This window comes from Gossypium hirsutum, chromosome D09 (assembly GCF_007990345.1).
Source record: "Gossypium hirsutum isolate 1008001.06 chromosome D09, Gossypium_hirsutum_v2.1, whole genome shotgun sequence".
Classification (NCBI taxonomy): domain Eukaryota; kingdom Viridiplantae; phylum Streptophyta; class Magnoliopsida; order Malvales; family Malvaceae; genus Gossypium; species Gossypium hirsutum.
The window spans coordinates 3,117,424-3,132,097 of NC_053445.1; the positions used below are offsets into that span (position 1 = coordinate 3,117,424).

A 14,674-nucleotide genomic window follows, 5' to 3' on the forward strand; every position below is an offset into this window, starting at 1 on the left:
TCTAATGCAACATGCTTGCAAAAAGAACAAAGCGATGGATAAAATAGAATTGATTTGAAAGCATAGCTTGCAATGAATAAATTATCAAGAATATTGAGAATAAAAGAGGAATTGACTTTTATCTTGAAAAAGAATGAAGTATTCTAAGAATAAGCAAATATAAATAGTATAAAAACTAGGTGCCCCAAATATCGCAGCTTGAACTTCTCTGTACAAATTCTTAAAGACCATTCTGAGTTTGACATATGCTTAGGATATCTACATTACTCTGCCAATGCCCCAAGATTTCGCGTACCCTTTCCTACCGTCTCAAGCATAGTAAGATCACCGCATACCCCATTTTGATCTACTTTTGAGTAACTCTGATCATCTTATGCCCCATTTTGAACCAAAATTTGAGCCGTCCTTTTCGGGTTTTCAACTCAAATTTCCTTTGGTCTCAAGGTGCCCTTTGCAGGTTTTCACCTTGGCCTCTCCTTTTCCTCTTCTTCTTTCTTTTTCTTTTTCTTTTTTTCTTTTTCTTTTCCTTTTTTCCATCATCATTTTTTTTTGAATCTGAACTCATAGGATTAGGCAAGTCCTTGTTCTCTCTTTTGATCAGAATCAATACTTTTCTAGGTAAAGTCCTCTACATAAAATCTTCCACCTTCATCTTGTATGCGTAAGATCTTCTTTGTCATCAAATTTCTTTCATAGAGCCTTTTAGGGTGAAATTTAACTATGACGAAAAAATTTTAGATCTTCCTCTTCAATTAGGATGAAATCCAACAATAGAGAAATGACAACTTGACTTCGATGGGCAAAACCATGATGAGCCAAAGAAGAAGGCATTGCCCCAGCAAAGAATTCTAAATGCGTCGTTCATGATGCTAATCTTGAACATACTGTAAATTTGTGATATTGTGCTGTTGTTCAGATTGCAATGACAATGCTTAATCTAGGCATATTCTGGTATGACCATGCGAAGATATCTTTGAATTCTTGAAGTAACTCAGCAACGTCTTGCTTTGTTTACTTCGGTCATGCATGTTCCCTCAAGGTCACAATCTCTATTGTCTCCTCATGAGGTAAATTTGTTTCTCTTCTTGCTCTTCCATCCTCAGCAAGTCAGGAGATAAGCTACAATCTATGTCATTTTCAAAGTCATGAAATCCCTCTAAACATATGCCTCGCTCAAAAGGGAATTCTGAGCCTGTAGTAGCGTCACTCATGTTATTGATATTTGGGGTAGGGCTGTGCATAATTCGGTTAACCCGATTTTTTTGATTAACCGATCGAGTTCGATTAATCGGTCGATTAACCGAAAAAATTTGGTCGGGGGTCGGTTAATTTTTTTTATTTTTTGGTTAAAGGTTAAATCGGTTCGAAACCGGTCGGTTAACCGGAAAAAATCAAGTAAACCAAATTTTGCAGGGTAGGGACTAAAATAGGTCAAATTAAACCCGGCCCAATTTTTTCTCAAGCTCAACACCGAACTTTTTGGGTAATTTTCGGGTAATTCAGGTAATTTTTGGGTAATTCGGGTAATTCAGTTAATTCGGTTAATTCGGTTAATTCGGTTAATTCGGTTAATCGGGTAATTCGGGTAATTCGGGTAATTTTTAACCAAAAATAAAAAACACATAATTTTCGGTTAATTCGGTTAACTGACCTTATTAACCGAAAAAAATTCGGTTCGGTTAATTTTTTTAAAAAAATTAGGTTCGGTTAACGGTTAAAAATTTTAGAAGGTCGGTTAATTCGGTTATAGCAATTTCGGGTCGGTTAACCAGTCGGTTAACCGAATGAACACCCCTAATTTGGGGACCCATAATAAATATCAAAGAATATACAAAAGAATGTATAAATTTATGAATAACTATTTGTTCAATTATGATTATGAATTAATAAAGGAATAATGTGGAAGAAAATCCAAAAGAATGAAAGAATAATTATTCGAGAAGAATGAAAGAAAATTGACTCAAAAATGAATGCAAAGATGTATTTATTAGAATAACGACGTTCAGACATGAGCCTATTTCATAAAGGAATTCTTATTGCCTCTAGGCTAAAGGCAACAAGTGTGTTCTGAACATTACTCAAAATAAGCTCTAGATGCTACAGAGATTTCTTCTACAATCCGATTATTTAGAACACTCTCAAGTTTATAAGGGTGGATGTCTAACTAGGTTCCTTTTCAAGTGTGTCTTCATATATGACATTGATGTGATCATTTCCCACCACTTCTTCATACATTGCATTCAATCCATTATCAATCATGATTGGGTAGTGGATTTTCTGCACTAGATGAGTCACCAAACTTGACAACACCCATGTTGATTAGTCTTTCAACTAGCTTTTTAAATGTAGTGCAATTCTCAATTGAGTGCCCCATAATTCTCGCATGATAATCGTATTGTGCACTTGCGTCATACTATTTGGGGTACGGAGGATGTGGAGGCTTCACATGAAAAGGGGAAACAACATGCGCCTTGAATAAGCTTTGATATAGCTCCTTATACGACATTGGAATTGGCGTGAACTGGAGCTTCTCAGTACCTTGCTTTACACCTGATTCTTGTCTTGATGAACCCTGCTGATTAGCAACCACTTTTCTTGGTGGATTCACCGCAATCGATATGCTATTCACCTCATTTTCACTTGAGGCTTGCCTTCCGTTATTTCCTCCAACATCAATCTTTCCACTTCTGATAGCATTTTCTATCATTTCACCATTCATAACTATGTCAGAAAAGCTTTTTGTGGCACTTCCTAACATATGTGTGATAAATGAGACCTTTAATGTGTTAACGAAAAGCATGGTCATCTTTCTTTCTAGAAGAGATGGCTGAACTTGGACGGCAACCTCCCTCCACCTCTGTGCGTATTGCCTAAAACCTTCTCCGGGTTTCTTTTCCATGTTTTGTAGAGTGATTCTATCAGGTACCATGTCAATTACATGATTGTACTGCTTTACGAATACCTGTGCTAAATCTCTCCATGAATTAATTTTGGTACGGCTCAATTGATTGTACCACTTGGATGCTGCCCCTGTGAGGCTATCCTGGAAACAATGTATCAGTAGTTGGTCGTAATTAACATACCCAGTCATCCGCCTACAAAACATGGTAATATGAGTTTCGGGGCTACAAGTTCCATTGTACTTCTCAAACTCAGGCATTTTGAATTTGTAAGGGAGTACTAAATCCGGAACTAAACTCAATTCTTTAGCGTCGATCCCACAATAGTTTTCAGTGATCTCCATCGCCTTAAACTTTTCTTCGAGCCATTTATACTTTTCTTCTAGCTGTTGTGGCAATTCATACTTCATTTTCTATTTTTTAGCTGTTTCGTCGAAGTCAGGGATAGCAGGATTAACAAGGTTGTCTCCGGGATTAGAGCTTGATCCAGCTTGAAAATTCATTGGTGTTACAACATTGGTCTAAAACTGCTGAGGCTTGATGGTGCCAAAAGATTTGTGCGGATATACCTCAACATGCTGAGGGGTAAAGCTTAGGGGATAAACAGGTCCCTCACTGTCTCCTTCTTCAACATTGAGCATAGAGCCCTTTCCTTTATTAGTTCCTCTAATCAACAACTGAGTTAATCGAGCCATCATACTCCCTTGAGATTCCATCATTTTGTCCATCATTTTTTGCTGAATTTTCTCAAGCTGTTCATTCATTTGTTGTTGAAGCTGATCCTGTATCTCCTTTTGGAACTGTTCTAGCCTTTCCATCCTTTGGTCCATGTCCTTAGTTTTTGATCGAGTACCGTAGCGGTGTTTGGTGGGTTGGTTGGTTTCCAGATTAATTGAAATAAATTTACTCAATTAGATTCTTTCAATGCATATGATGTCATGTAATGCAGATGCATGAAATGAATGCCTAAAGAGACATTGATTCTGATTCAGTTACATTTAGAAAACTTTTCTAGAAATTAAATCTCTTTACATAAAATGGATATTTATATGGCCTTGCCCTCATAGGCGAAGACATTCGATCCTCTTCTTCATTCGAGCGTTAAGATAAATCTCACGAACTCTTTAAAAGGGACATCTCTTCCATCTCCTCTTTGCTTGATCCGGGCTGCAACTCATTGCTCACTCATCCTCGTGATGCTCGTTGGCTTCTCTTTAAGAAAGTTCAATGGCTCTCGAATAATCTTTGTTATCTTGAATCCTTGAGAAACGGAGCCATAGTCGTGTAGTTCTCCATTAAACTATCATCCTTCTCTTATCACGTTTTCTTGGACCATATTCGGGCAACCATATTATCATCCACTTTATCAAGAAACTCATTTTCTTATAACAAGCTCTCTATTTAGCAGCTGAACGTGAATCAACACCTCTTTTTTATGATGAAAATGCAATGCAATCGCAACCAAAAAGAAAACAGGTTAGTACAAAGCTAAAGCAAGAATAAATAGAAAACCTATTTGGGTGACCACTAGGGGTTTGACATAGCTCTACCTAGGGCAAGTTCCTAAGGTTCATTATTTGAGGTTCGGTTTCTAGGGCAAAGGTACCCGAACCAGCAGATTCATCGATCTTCACCCATTATAGGCTCATATAGATCAAGTTCGGTTCAGGGGAACACATTTTCCCTATGACTATACGGAGATGATAATCTCATGAAGGCATAGGTACCGATGTATTCCGAAAGCGATCCGCTATCCTATACGGAGGTGAAAACCTCACGAAGAAATAGTTTCTCACTCTCACTTAAAAGGGTAAAATCATTCAACTCATGTAATGTATAATGCAAAGATCAATTAAGCAAGAAAGTAATGAATGCAAAAGGATCTCATGAATTTTTTAAAAAAAATATTTTTTTGACCATAAGATAAAAATTAATCAACTTTGTGCTTCGACTCTCTTATTTTTTAAAAAGTCCCCAGTGGAGTGCCAAGCTGTCGAAACCAACTTTTATTTTGAGAAACGAAAATTAGTTGTCGATGAAAATTGGAGTCGCCACCAATCTTTTATTAAGGTGTGATTGGATCACCGAAAAGTGACCTTGGTCTACGAGTTTTAGAAAAACGGGTTCGGGAGTCAGTTACGTACAAGGAAGGATTAGCACCCTCGTAACGCCCAAAAATTGGTACCAAATTGATTAATTAGTGTCCTGATGTCGAGAGTTGAAAAATATGATCCTTAGTTAAATTAAGTTGTTCATTAAGACTCTCTCATTTTGGAGAAGAAAATGTCACACCCAATGCGTTAGGGCACGATATTTTATTTCTTCAAAAATGAGTTTGTCCAAGAAACTCATGTAATAAAATTTAAAAGAATATTCAATTGTTTAAGATTTAAGAAGAAATCGCGGCCCAATACATTAGGGCACAATTTCTCAAATTCCTAAACATTGAATATTTCCTTTATTAATTTTTAGAAAGAAAAAAAATTTTATCTCGAGAAATCAACACATCCAATGCATTAGGACACAACATATTGAATTCCCGACGACAAGCTTTTTATTTTTTTGTTTTAAAAACATTCTCGATAGTTAAATTTAGGGAAGAAAATTGGAACCCAATACTTTAGGGCTCAATCTTTTCGAAGAGTCTAAATCCGAGTATTGCCTTTATTTTCAAAGTTTTCTATTTTATAAATTCGAGTAAAAAACAATATAATGTTTCATTGGATGTATGTATAAATACCGCTTTAACAAATAACAATAATAAATAAGCCACAGAAAATAAGAACGCAAGAGAAAGAAATTTGAGTAAATACTCTTAAGAATTATTATTACTCTCCAACTCCATCCTTTACAATGAAGGGAGAGGCCTCTATTTATAGTTGGGCCTCCCCAAATCCAACGGTACAGATTAATTACATCAACAGCTAAGATTAAAAGGTATTTACAAATTAAATCTCTAAGATTACAAAATCATATCTTCTAAGATTGCATATCATATCTAAGATTGCCTATCATATCTAAGATTGCATATCATATCTGAGATTACATATCATATCTAAGATTGCATATCATATCTAAGATTACATATCATATCTAAGATTGCATGTCCTTGAAGATAATGTTTCCATATGCATCAAGCTTGTAGATAGACCTTCAACCTTTTCAAGTAATGAGCCATCCCGATCGGGCCAAATGATATAATTTTGGACTTTATTTTATTATTTTGGGTTTATTTTTTTATGAGCCTAGACTAAATTGGCCTATTACAAAATTCAAAAGGAAAACTTTGGAGAACTTGAGTAACATTGCTTAAGAACTCAGGTCAAACATCCTTATGTATGCCCAAGTTATGAGTGGCCCTTTTGATGCTTGTAGGGTTGATCTCGATGCTCTTTACGATGTGGACATGAACCAACTAGGTTTTGACCCATTTTCCCTCCAGAGCTGCCTGGGATAAGTTCGTATCCAAATGGAAGAACTCGAAAGACTTTTTCCTGGATGAAGACCCAAGTGAGACTAATGTTGCTCCTACTAAAAACAATGAAGCTGATGGGGACCCTGCCAAGGTCCACGTTGCTCCTACTGATGGTAATGGTAACTTCGAAGTTGTTGGAAAGGAAAGAGAAGATGCCATCCTTAGTGACCATAGGGGGTTGATGATATTCTTTAAGTAATTGTAATTTTGTATTAGTTTTCTCCTTTTGAAATGAAAAAATGTAACTTTGTGAAATTCCAAATTTGCTTGTTACTATTATGACATCATATCTTTTCGTGAGTTTATTTTGTTTTTCGCATATCAACATTGCTTGTATCAAAATTTAAACTTAACTAAAATTTCAGAGGTAATATCAAAAACCTTTAATTGACTTAGTGCAATCCAATGGCTCTGGTTTAGGTGACTTATTATCAACTTTGACCCAAATGTTTCTAAACATTTGGAGTTGTGAATTTTAATCAACAAACTCAAAGGAATTTAAGTTGCGATTTCAAACCAATTAAGCCTTGAATACCACCTAGGTGGGTAGCTTTGCCAATTGTGTTGCATCTGTGAGATTAATTCTGCGAGCACTTATAATGTCAACTGGGAGCATAGGTCTGCTAGCTACTTTAGAGGTTGCGATCTTAAATCATCAAACCTTTATGACATCAGTTCAGAACGTAGGTTCGTTAGCTGCTTTGGAGGTTGTGATCTTAAATTGTCAAACCTTTATGACATCAGTTGGGAGCGTAGGCCTGCTAGCTACTTTGGAGGTTGCGATCTTAAATCGTCAAACCTTTATGGCATAAACTGGGAGCATAGGTCCACTAGCTGTGTCGGAGCTGCGAGCTTAATTCTGCGAGCTCTTATAATATCAACTAAGAGCGTAGGTCTGCTAATTGCTTTGGAGGTTACGATCTTAAATCATTAAACCTTTACGACATACCAAGTACAAGTGTTTATAAAAAGAATATTTTTATTTAAGGAGTAAGAGATTATACATAGTATTTCTTAAAGTGACGAGCATTCCATGTTCGCGGTAGAACTGTGCCTTTCGTTTTTGCTAGTTTATATGGTCCATAACTTATCTTCTCAATAACTTTATATGGCTTTTCCTAGCTCGGAGCCATTTTCCCTTGTTACGAAGTTGGAAAGCTAGCCTCAGTGTTTCTAAGGACAATATCACCTAGTTGGAATTGCTTGTTTTTAACTTTAGAGTTGTAATAACAAATTACTTGTTAAGTGCGTGCTGCATTCCTAATCTCCGATGCCTCTCTAAATTCATTGATGAATCAAGGTTAAGCTTGATAACTTCTTGGTTGACATCTTCGTTAAAATGTGTTATCCTATGTGACCGCATACCAACCTCAGCTGGAATTACTGCCTCTGAGCCATGGACAAGGGAAAATGTAGTTTCTCCCGTTATAGTATGATGTAAAGTTCGCAGGGCCCATAAGATCCTTAAAAACTCCTCTAACCACATACCCTTAGCCTCACCGACCTTATTTTGTAGGGTTGTTAGAATATTCTTATTCATTTCTTCTGCCTGCCCATTCATTTGTGGCATTTTAACGGAACTTTAAGCCAAAACGATTTGAAGATCTGCACATAAATTTTTGAACTTTCCTTGAAACTGTGTACCATTGTCTGTGATAACCAAGCGAGGTATTTTAAACCTGCACACAATTGATTTCCAGAAAAAAATTCCATTTATTTCTCTATGATGGTCACCAAAGCTTTAGCTTTAATCCACTTGGTGAAGTAGTCGACAACTACCACTATGAATTTTTCTGTGCTGTAGCTATTAGGAATGGATTGAGGATATCAATTCCCTAGGTCACAAATGGCCAATGGCTCAACATGACTTGGAGTGGCTCTACTGGTTGTTGCTGCACCAGAGCATATCTTTGGCAGGAATTGCATGTATGAACCAAGTGATGTACGTTCTTTTGAACTGTAGGCCAATAATATATTTTCCTAAAGATTTTTTGGGTAAGCAATCTTCTGCCCAAATGATCACTATAGATGCCTTCATGGATTTTTTACAATACATACTCAGCCTCAGATGGTGATAGACATCGCAGCAGCAAATGTAAAGACCCCTTTCTATATAGTACACCCTTCAAAAGGATATACCTTACAAATTCGCATTGTAACTTGATGAGCTCTTTTTTGTCCAGATTATCATACACTCCTTGTAGTGTACGAACTATGTGAATCATCCATGTCTCCTCCTGATCTATACTCAAAACTTGTGGCATGTCATAGCTCGGGGTATCCCTGTACTCCAGCAAAATTTTCCCTCTTTGCTTAATGACAATAGAGGATGCCAGTTTAGATAAAGCGTTTGCACATGTGTTGTCATTCTTGGTGAGCTGCTTTATCTAAACTTTGTCAAATCCTACAAGTGATTGAAATGCAACTGAATGATATCTTTTTAACATTGGCTTCTTTACCTCGTACTTACAATTCATTTGCTTCACCACCAACCGTGAATCTGTATGGATGATTAGATCTTTCACTCCTAGTTGGTGCGTTAATTATAACCCTGATATCAAAGCTTCATACTCTATTGTGTTTTTGGATGTTTGAGATCCAAAAGATAATCCGTATTGCCATTCATTTCCACTGGGATCAAATAGAAGTACCCCTACTCCTGACCCTGCCCTGGCCGCAAAGTCATCAACACATACTAACTACCTTTTTGAATTATTAGTTGTATCTACACCCTCTTGAGGTGGACTAACTACTAGGTTGCGTACAATAGGTGGAAAAAATAGGTTAAATTGGTGTTGTTCATGAATTGTTCACAGGAAACTATGAGCACCATACATGTTTAATTTCATAAAATATTCATAACTTAAATATTTCATATTACGCACTATACTTGCTGGATCAACAAGCTTCTCGAAAGGGCACTCGACTATGAAGCTAACTAATATATATCCTTTTATTACTTTTCTCAAGGCGAACTCCATGCCAAATTCAGTTACCTCAATATTCGACTTTGTCACTCGTCCTAAAGTATCTATTCCAACACGGAACCAAAAGGACAACATACAGGATAGGTAGAAGAAATTGTGATGCTTGGCTCGATCCATGATCCGAAACTGTGGTATATAGGATAGAAAAGAATACATCAATCCTAAGGATCCATACATAGAATTAATTATAGACCCAGAAGAAAATTTGATTTGTGTTTAGTCTTTTATTTTTGTATTTAAGATTTTGTATATCTAGATAAAAATATATCTATAAAAAATATAGACAATAGAATCGGCTCAATCCTTTTAGTAAAAGATTGGGCCGAGTTTAATTGCAATTCAATAAACTGACACTAATTACTAGATTACAAAGTATCTATTGCTTCGAATTCAAATTTGATTTATCAAGTTGGTTTATCTAATTTATCCACTGCGTCAAATTCAAATTTGATTGCCTTCCATACTTCACAAGCAGCAGCTAGTTCAAGATTCCATTTGCTAGCCTCGCGGATAATTTCATTTCCCTTGCAGGCAAGGTCACGTCCCTCATTATGAGCTTGTACACGTGCTTCTAAAGCTACTCAGTTAGCTACGACACCTGGTGCATTTCCCCAATGGTGTCCTAAAGTTCTTCCACCGAATTGTAGTACGGAATCATCTCTAAAGATCTAGGTCAAAAAAGGCATAAGCCAAATGTGAATACCCCCAAAGCTACGGGCAGAACACCTGGCTAGAAACCCAATCTTAAGTGAAATAAATACCACAGCTTCGATCCTTTTCAATAAAATCATCACGTAGTAAATCAACAAAGCCCAAATTTATGTTCCTTTCTCCTTCAAGTTTACCTATTACTGTAGCAGCATGAATACGATCTCCACCAGACATACGTAAAGCTTTAGCTAGTACACGAAAGTGCATACCATGATTCTTCTGTCTACCACTAACTGCGTGCATTGCGCGATGGATGTGAAGAAGTAAACCATTATCTCGGCAATAATAAGCCAAGCTAGTATTTGCAGTGAACCCACCTGTTAAGTAGTCGCGCATTATGATAGGAACTCACAATTCTCTAGCACACACAACCCATTTGATCAATTTTTTCACATGTACCTGCAGTAGCATTCAAGTAATGCCCTTTGATTTCACCTGTTTCAGCCTGTGATTTATAAATTGCTTCGGCACAAAATAAGAAATGGTCTCTCCAGCGCATAAATGGTTGAGGGTTCACATTCTCATCATCTTTCGTAAAATCAAGCCTACCACATAGACATTCATAAACTGCTCTACCGTAGTTCTTAGCGGATAAACCCAATTTAGGTTTAATAGTACATCCTAATAGAGGGCAACCATACTTGTTCAATTTATCTCTTTCAACCTGGATGCCATGAGGCGGGCCTTGGAAAGTTATAATATAAGTAGTAGGGATTCATAGATCCTCTAGACATATAGCGCGCAGGGCTTTTAACCCAAATACATTACCCACAATGGAAGTAAACATGTTAGAAACAGAACCTTCTTCAAAAAGGTCTAAAGGGTAAGCTACATAACATATATATTGATCTTCTTCTCCAGGAACGGGCTCAAAGTGGTAGCATCACCCTTTGTAACGGTCAAGGCTGGTAAGCCCATCGATCCACACGGTTATCCATGTACCAGTAGAAAATTCAGTAGCTACCGTGACCATTGCTTCCTCAGGCGGAACTCCGGGTTAAGGAGTTACTCAGAAGGCTGCCAAGATACCAGTATCTTTGACTTCATATTCAGGAGTATAATAAGTCAATTTATACTCTTTAACACCAGCTTGAATCCAACACTTGCTTTAGTCTCTATTTGTGGTGACATAAGTCCCTCCCTACAACTCATGAATTAAGAATTCTCACAACAACAAGGTCTACTCGATATAAATGAGGAGTTAATGAAACATTTTCGAAGAAATCTTTCAAAAAATTATCAACGAATCTGAAAGGTTCCTTATTAGACCATGGTATTTGATTCGCTAAATACATCATTATTCTATATTCTTTCATATGTATGGCGCAACCTGATCTGTGTTTTTCAAGTTTATAATTCCTTACTTTTTTTGAATCAAATCTAATGTTTTGAAAATAAAAGTAAAAAATTCATATCGAATTCGAAGTGCCATGCTATTTTTACTTACTAATTCATATTTCATATAGTGAAGGCATAGTCTTCTTTTTTCCTTCCATCAAATAAAAAACTCATTGGCACCGAGCATGAGGGAATGCTAAACGTTTGGTAATTTCTCTTCCGGCCAGGAGAAAAGATCCCATTGAAGCAACCAATCCCATGCATATTGTATGCACATTTGGTTGCACAAATTGCATAGTATCATAAATAGCTACTCTGGGTATTACCCATCCGCCAGGAGAGTTTATAAACAAATACAGTTCTTTGGTATCATTCTCTATACTGAGATATACCATAATACCAATAAGTTGATTCGACATCTCGCTATCAACCTCTTGGCCTAAAAAAAGTAATCTTTCTCGATAAAGTAAGTTGATTAGGATAAAATTGTATCCCTTAGTAGTCGTACAGACACCTTTTGATGCATACGGTTCAACAAAAATTGCGAAAAAAAATCAATGTGTAGATTCTAGCCATTCTTTATTTTTTTCTTGCATGCCTTTTCTAACTTCTAATTTCTAACGAAGGGGCTTTTTCTTACATTTTTTAAATAAAATGAAATTCAAAATAAAATTAAAGAAAGATAAGTTTTGGCCCGCTTTTCTATAATCTGTAATATAGAAAAAATTCGCTAAACTTATCGCACAAACTTTTCATTGATCTATTTTTTTCATTGGGATTCAATCCAAATCACGATGTCATTTTCTTGTTCCTGAATGGGTTTCATCAAATTTTTATTCAATTTTTTTAGGTTTATGCTCTACTCTGAGTAAAGATCCACCCGATTTTGATTTTCTCATATAGGACAAATGACCCAATACCACATCTTTTTGCTATGATTTCATTTCCTTTTTTATTTTAATTTAATCCCTTTTTCTTTCATGTTTTTCGCCAAATATTCAATTTATTTCTCATATTATTCGATTGATTAATAGTTTGAAATCGATCTTATTTCTATTTCGAATTTGTAAATAAAAAACATTTATGATTATGATATAGGTGGTAATCATAAATGTATTACCAATTGGGTTTTTCTAAACGGAGCCTAGATGCTTCATTTTTTCAGTCCAACCAAGCCAACCATAAATCATTCTAATTGAAAATATTAATCTGGATACCCCCCCCAAAAATGAAATAGATCTCTAATTGCACTTCGTTACACTTCACGCTACAAATTTTTGATAATTCAATCAATCTTTTTTGGGCGAAACAGAGGATATCTCAATCGGGCGAGAGAATGGGGGAATCCTATATGACCCAATATATTTGACAAGTCACACTATATGTCAACCCAAACTGAACCTTCCTCTCTCAAATTTCGAAAAGGAACTTTTGGAACACCAATAGGCATTAAAGGATAGAAAAATAATTAAATACTATATTCCACTTTGATCTGGAAGCGTAATAATGGTCTTAATAATATTGGCCTCTTATTTTATACATAGATAGAATAAGGCCATAAAATAAAGAAAGACAGAATGAATGAATGAGAATTCTTACCAATAGGTCCTTTGAATGACGAACAAATAGGGATGTGTTCATTCATAAAAAATAGGATCAACCCTCATTGCGTATTGATACTTATCGGGTATAGAATAGATCTACTTCTCTTTTTTCTACTGAGTTGAATTCTTCCCTTAATTACTAATGGAATAGAATAAATATTAATCCTTTCTCCGAAAGAATCCACCGAAAAGGGGACGTATTCCAATGCAATAAAGTTACATAATGTCTATTTTTCGCTGATAAAAGGGTATTTCCATGGGTTTGCCTTGGTATCGTGTTCATACTATCGTATTGAATGATCCCGGTCACTTGCTTTCTATTCATATAATGCATACGGCTTCGGTTGCTGGTTGGGTTGGTTTAATGGCTCTATATGAATTAGCCATTTTTTATCCCTCCGATCCCGTTCTTGGTCCAATGTGGAGACAATGTATGTTCGTTATACCCTTCATGACTCGTTTAGGAATAACTAATTCATGGGTCAGTTGGAGTATTACAGGGTTTCATTTATACTTCGTATGTCTATAAATATAAACTTTGGAGAAGCATTGTACACATCTCTACTGATCAATAAAAATACGTTCTCTTTTGCTCTCATATTTCTTGTTCTCTTTTACTCTTCTCTTTTATTATTCTTTAATCTAATTATTATTTATTTCATATCAAATTTAAATTTTTTATATTTTAAATATTAGAATTTAAATTAATTTTTTAACAATCTCATTATAGGTTTTGATCATATCTATATTTTTGACACAATGCCTAGAACTACCCATAGCCCCTCTCTCACCCATAAATAGGAGGATAATGCACTTCAATACACTCGAACCCACGTCTACTAGTATTGGCAACAATGCCCATACCAATCGTGCTAAGACTCAGTCGACATTTAAATTAGATTTTAAAATTTTAGTTTTTTTACTTTATATATTAGGCTTTAAATTAGCTCTTTAAATTTTAGATTTTAAATATTAAGTTTTAAATTGGATTTTTAGATTCTAGATTTAAATACTAAGTTTTTTAAAAGATTGGGTTTTGAGACTTTAGATTTTTTAGACTTGTATATTAAGTATTTTATTAGATTTTAATTTTCATTATTTTTAACTAGATTTTAGATTTTAAGTCTAATTTAATTTATTTTTATTATTATTTAGACTTTTAGTTTAACCTTTAAGCGGATTTCATATTTTAGATCTTAATTTGTTTTTGCTAATTTTTTGTTTTAGATTTAGATTTTAGGCTTAATTTTTGTATTATTTTTAGATTTTAGATTTTGGACTTTAAGATTATTTTTTATAATTTTTAATTTAATTTTAATTCTAAATTTTAAGTTAAATTCTTGATTTTGCACTAGATTTTAGATTTTAGCTATTGTATTTTAGGGTTTTTTTTTCTTCTTTTATGTTATTAGATTTTGGGTTTTGTCATTTAGAGCGATTTAGAATTTTTTATGTTAGAAGCCTAGTTACCGAATCTTATAGGACTATCATTAGATAGGTGTTGTACGAGTGCTATAATTTTCCCTACACATAACTATACTCGTGAACTCAAATTTTGGTGAGAGACTAAGTCTTAATTTTTAGGATTTTTCTTTAAGATTAGTCCTAAAACCTTAGGTGATAAGTGACTAACCAAGCTAGCTCAATTTGATTAGTTGC

At 35.2% G+C, this 14,674-nt stretch overlaps 1 pseudogene; it reads right to left on the reverse strand.

Moving 5' to 3' along the window:
• Window positions 1-520: 520 nt before the first annotated feature.
• On the reverse strand, window positions 521-11,434 carry LOC121221103 (ribulose bisphosphate carboxylase large chain-like; annotated as a pseudogene).
• Between the last annotated feature and the right edge of the window lie 3,240 nt (window positions 11,435-14,674).